Source organism: Triticum urartu, unplaced genomic scaffold (assembly GCF_056163025.1).
Source record: "Triticum urartu cultivar PI428250 unplaced genomic scaffold, HENAU_Tu73 scaffold1, whole genome shotgun sequence".
Lineage (NCBI taxonomy): Eukaryota > Viridiplantae > Streptophyta > Magnoliopsida > Poales > Poaceae > Triticum > Triticum urartu.
Genome location: NW_028259461.1, coordinates 2,443,130 through 2,449,129, shown reverse-complemented (window position 1 = coordinate 2,449,129; position 6,000 = coordinate 2,443,130).

The window sequence follows — 6,000 nt, the reverse complement described above, 5'->3', positions numbered from 1 at the left end:
GAGTAGGACTCCGGCCATAGCATAATTGACAGATCCAAGAAGTGCTTCGGCAAGTAAAGGGGGTTCTAATATATATTGGTTGTGCTCGAAATGGTTGTGCTCGAAAGGCAGTTATGAATCGATTGACTAATCCAATTCCAATATCTTGATTTCGCGCGGCAATGCATCGTGAACCGATATATATATCGTCTGCTAATACACGACCAATTAGTGTTTGGACAAAAAGTTTTTCCGTCATCCCATTTTGAGGACTTACAGAAATACCTCGGATAGTACCACAATCTCTTCTACGCACAATAATATGTTGAACTACTTCAACAAGTCTACGTGTAAGATATCCAGCATCTGCTGTTCGCACAGCAGTATCTACAACCCCTTTGCGGGCTCCATAGCAGGAAATTATATATTCTGTCAAAGAAAGTCCCTCGCGTAAATTGCTTTGAATAGGTAAATCAATCATTTGTCCTTGAGGGTCCGACATTAATCCTCTCATACCTACTAATTGGTGTACTTGAGATGCATTTCCTCTGGCTCCTGAAAAAGACATTAGATAGACTGGATTAGAAGGATCCGTTATCCGAAAATTTGAATTCATTTCTTGTTTCAAATATTCACTTGTCGCATACCATATCTCAACAGATTGGCGTAATTTTTCTACCGCGTGTACAGCCCCATAATAATAGTGTTTCTCCAAAAGAAAACTCTGTTGTTCCGCGTCTTGGACTAACCATCCCTTAGAGGGTATTGTTAAAAGATCCTCGATTCCTAACGAAATCGATGTAGTAGTGGCTTGATGGAAGCCCAGAGTCTTTAGTTGATCCAGTATATGGGATGTATATCCCATTCCAAAATGATCTATTAATCTGCTAATAAGTCGTTTCATACCAGTTCCGTCTATCTCTTTATTATGAAAGACCAGATTGGCCCGTTCCGCCATACATAAGTACCCCCTTTTCGGCTGAGTAGGATTCGACAATTGCTGAGTAGGATTCGACAATGGGCCTGAGTCAGTGATTCGAAAATTTAATTAACTTAATTGCCTCAATCTCAATCTGGATTCGCGTGGCAAATAATGATGATACTAGGGAAATCGGAATGCCCCCCGAAAGGGGAGGGGCATCGCCGAATCTAACTTTCTTGTTTAGGTAGTGTATGAATAGGCCTGACTAAATCCTTGTATGGCTTCCTCTATTTCTCTATAAAAAGAAATATGACCAAGAGTGGTTCGAATGTATATCGAACGAATTTCTTTTTTTCTATTTCCCATTATTAGATAGTGGGCATAAATCTCATGATAAGTCCCCAAAGATTCATATTGAACTTCAATCGGAACTTCTCTTGACCCAATGACGCGTTGATCCAGGTTCCATCGTAGCCACAAGGGACTATCTAAACTGATTAGTTTTTGTCTATAAGCTCCCAGTGCATCATAAGAACTAGAAAAATGGGGTTCTTTATCTTTCCTATATTTAAAATTATTATTATTATTGTAATTTACTTTTAGATTTGGGTAGTTTCTGCAACTATTATATCTATTTGCACAAATACCTCGACGCTTTCCAATCGTTAATACATAAAGCCCGATAAGCATGTCTTGGGTTGGTACGCAAATAGGATCCCCAATAGCGGGAGATAAGAGATTCATATGAGAAAACATAAGTAAACGGGCTTCTGCCTGAGCTTCCAAGGATAAAGGTAGATGAACAGCCATTTGATCTCCATCAAAGTCCGCATTGAAACCCTTACACACTAATGGGTGTAAAGAAATAGTACGCCCCTCTACTAAAGTGGGTTGAAAGGCCTGTATGCCTAATCTATGCAGGGTAGGTGCTCTATTTAACAGTACAGGATGTCCCCGCATAACTTCTTGAAGTATTTCCCATACAATGGGTTCTTTTTCCCAAATTTTCCTTTTAGCAATCCTTACATTAGAAGTGGCGCGTTTCGTGATTAAATCGCGAATTACAAATAGCTGAAAAAGCTTTATTGCTATCTCTAGAGGTAATCCACATTGATGTAATGAAAGCGAAGGACCCACAACAATGACAGAACGCCCCGAGTAATCGACCCGTTTCCCAAGCAGAGTCTCGCGAAACCTTCCCTCTTTACCTTCAATTACATCTGAAAGTGATTTGTATACTTTATTGTGACCATCCCTCGTCGGTTGCCCGCGGGACCCACTATCAAGAAGTGTATCCACGGCTTCTTGTACCAATTTTTCCTGGCACATTACTAAATCTGCTGGCGCTAATTCACTTCTTTTTAATAGATAGGCAAGATTGTTGTTCCGACGGATAACTCTCTTATAAAGTTCATTAATGTCTGAAGTCACTACTTTATCTCCAGACCTATAAACAATAGGTCTCAATTCGGGAGGAAGAACCGGTAATAAGCACAAAACCATCCATTCTGGTTCTACATTTGTTTGAATAAAATGTTTCGCCAATTGCATGCGTCTAATCAAAAAAACTTTTCTTATTCGTCTTTTTCTATCTTCCCACTCATCTCCACTATACCCCTCGTCTTCTAATTCCTTCCATTCGACCAAAGAATTCTCTATAATAATTCGCAAATCCAAATCTGCTAATTGTTCTCTAATAGCACCTGCTCCTGTCGCAATTTCCCGATTTCGAAATGTTGCAAAGCCTGGGGTAGAAAAAAAGGGAGAAATGCTGTGGTTACAGGATGCAATTTCCTCTTCGAATAAACCTCGTAATCGTAAAAAAGTGGGTTTTTTAGTGCTGGGCCTAGCAAAAGAGAAATCGCCGTATACTAGGCCCTCCAACTTCTTAAGAGGTTTATCTAAAAGATTCGCGATATAACTAGGAAGACCTTTCAAATACCACACATGAGTCACGGGACATGCGAGTTTGATGTATCCCATTTGATATCTTCGTATCCGAGAATCCACAAATTCGACCCCGCATTTTTGGCAAAATCTTTCGTCTTCGTTTTCAGCTCCGCTCGCTCGAGAATTGCCACAAGCGCAAATCCCGCTTTTTATGGGTCCAAAGATTCTTTCGCAAAACAATCCATCTTTTTCTGGTTTATCGGTTTTATAATGAAAAGTAGAGGGCCTTGTGACTTCGCCAACGACTTCTCCATTAGGTAGGTTTTTGTTAGCCCAAGCCTTTATTTGTTGAGGGGAAACGAGTCCAATTTGAAGTTGTTGATGTTTATATTGGTCAATCATAAAATAGAAATAAGAAAAGAATTTATATTTATTCCGATCAAACTTCCTCCCTATTAACCTGGAAGTTCTTTTCAGATACAAGGAAATGATTCAGTTCTAGAGCCAAAGATCGTAGTTCTCGAACGAGCACTCGAAAAGATTCTGGAGGATCCTCATGATTAGGTATTCTTTTTCCCCAGATCGTAGCATTAAGTATTTCTTGGCGAGCTATAAGATGGTCAGATTTATAAGTAAGTATCTCTTGTAAAATATGAGCAACACCAAATCCTTCTAAAGCCCAAACTTCCATTTCTCCTACTCGTTGTCCCCCTTGCTTGGCTCTTCCTCTAACCGGTTGTTGTGTAACAAGTGAGTAGGGCCCAGTAGAACGCCCATGAATTTTCTCATCAACTTGATGAATTAATTTTAAGATATAGGACTTCCCTATTAGAACAGGTTGCTCAAAGGGGTCGCCTGTTCTTCCATCAAATATTCTGCTTTTTCCCGGGTACTCGGGTTCAAATACCCATGGATTTTTTGTTTCTTTACTGGCTTCATATAATTCTGAAAACACAAGTTTTCTTGAAGCCTCTTGCTCATATCTCTCATCAAAGGGTGCTATTCTATAATGTTTCTTTAGCAGATCCCCCGCTAATCCGAGCGAGCTTTCAAATATTTGTCCCACATTCATTCGGGAGGGTACTCCTAAGGGATTGAAGACCATATCAACGGGTGTTCCATCTTGCAAATAGGGCATATCTTGCCTAGGCAAAATTTTGGAAATGATCCCTTTATTCCCATGTCTTCCGGCTACTTTATCCCCAACTTTGATTTCACGTTTCTGTAAAATATATACACGAACCATTATGTCGAGCGGGTCCCTTTGGATCCATTTCACATCGATAACGCGCCCTCTTCCACCTATAGGTAATTTCAGAGAAGTTTCTTTTGAAGTGGAAACCTCAAGGCCAAATATGGCCCGTAATAATCCAGCTTCCGCGATATAAGATGATTCGCTCGCTATCTGAGGCGTTAATTTACCTACTAAAATATCACCAGTTTCTACCCAGGATCCCAACCTAACAACTCCATTTCTGTCCAAATTGCGGAGTAAATGTTCTTCTAGATGTGGTATTTCTTTAGTGATTTTTTCAGCGGAGCCCTGGCTTGTCGTATCCGTCTGAATTTCATATTTCCGGATGTGAAAAGAGGTATAAATATCTTCATATACCAAACGTTCGCTAATTAGTACTGCGTCTTCAAAATTGTAACCTTCCCATGGCATATAAGCTACTAATACGTTTTTTCCTAAAGCAAGTTCGCCCCCAATTGTAGCAGCTCCTTCTGCTAAAATTTGTCCTTTTTTAATGGATTTACCCCGTGGAACCCGGGGTTTTTGGTGCATACAAGTATTTTTGTTAGAGCGACGGTGGTTAACTAAAGGAATACTTATAGTCTTCCCACTACTTGATAAAAGTATCTTATGACTATCAGTAGAAATGATCTTTCCCTCGCGTTCGGCTATAATGGAAACCCTCGAATCTAGAGCTGTTTGGCGTTCCAATCCAGTTCCAACAATGCATTTCTCGGACCGAGAAAGCGGAACTGCTTGGCGCTGCATATTAGAACTCATTAAAGCCCGATTCGCATCATTGTGCTCAATAAAAGGAATGAGAGAACCCCCAATAGAAAAATATTGGAAAGGAAAAATACTTCTAACATGAATCTGTTCCCATGCAATAGTCAAGAATTCTTGACGGTATCTAGCCGGAACAACCTGTTCTTCCTGAATACCTTGATTCAAGGACAAAGAATTTCCTGCTGCTATCATATAATATTCATCTCTATTTGGTGATAGATAAACCACCTGTCTCTCTTTTTTTTCTTTTGCTTTCTCAGCAGATATTTCATAAAACGGACTCTCTATGGATCCCCACAAGTGATCAATTCTCGCATGAATTGTTAAGGATCCAGTAAGTCCAACATTGATTCCTTCAGACGTGTCAATTGGACAAATACGCCCATAGTGACTCGGATGAATATCTCGGCTCCGAAAACTTGCGGTTCTCCCCGTCAACCCTCCAGGACCTAAACAACTCACTTTTCGCCCATGAACAGTTTGTGTCAATGGATTCGTTTGATCAAAAACTTGAGATAACGGGTATGTGCCAAAAAAGGTCTCATAAGTAGTTATTAATAAAATTGAAGTTGAAGTTGGAGTTACCAAAGTTTGGGGAGTCGGTTTCGATTGACGTATGAATACTCTACGAATAGTTTTTTGAACTGCATGTTGTAAACGACCAAGAGCCAATCCGAATTGATCTTGTAACAGATCCGCAACCGAACGAATACGTTTATTTTTCAAGTGATTCATATCGTCATCGTCAAGTATACCCGTTCCAAATTTCATTCCAATCAAATGATCCGTAGCGGCCAATACATCTCGTGGTAACAAGAATGTATTGTTCTGAGGAATATCAAGATTAAGTCTCCGATTCATATTTCGTCGACCAATCCTTCCTAATTCACATTTTTGTTGAAAAAATTTCTTTTGTAATTCCTCGCATAAGGACTCCGAAAATACCAGGTCCCCACCTACACAAGCAAATTGTTGATAAAACTCCAAAATAGCTTTTTCTTTTGACTCAATCCTCTTCTTCTCTTTAGCATTCGGGAAAGACAAGAAAATTTCAGGGTAGGAAACATTATCCAGAATTTCTCTTAGATTCGAACCCATAGCTGATGATAGAACTAGAATAGATATCTTTTGTTTTCTACTCACGCGAGCCCATATCCTTTCTTTTTTATCAATTGCTAATTCCGATCTC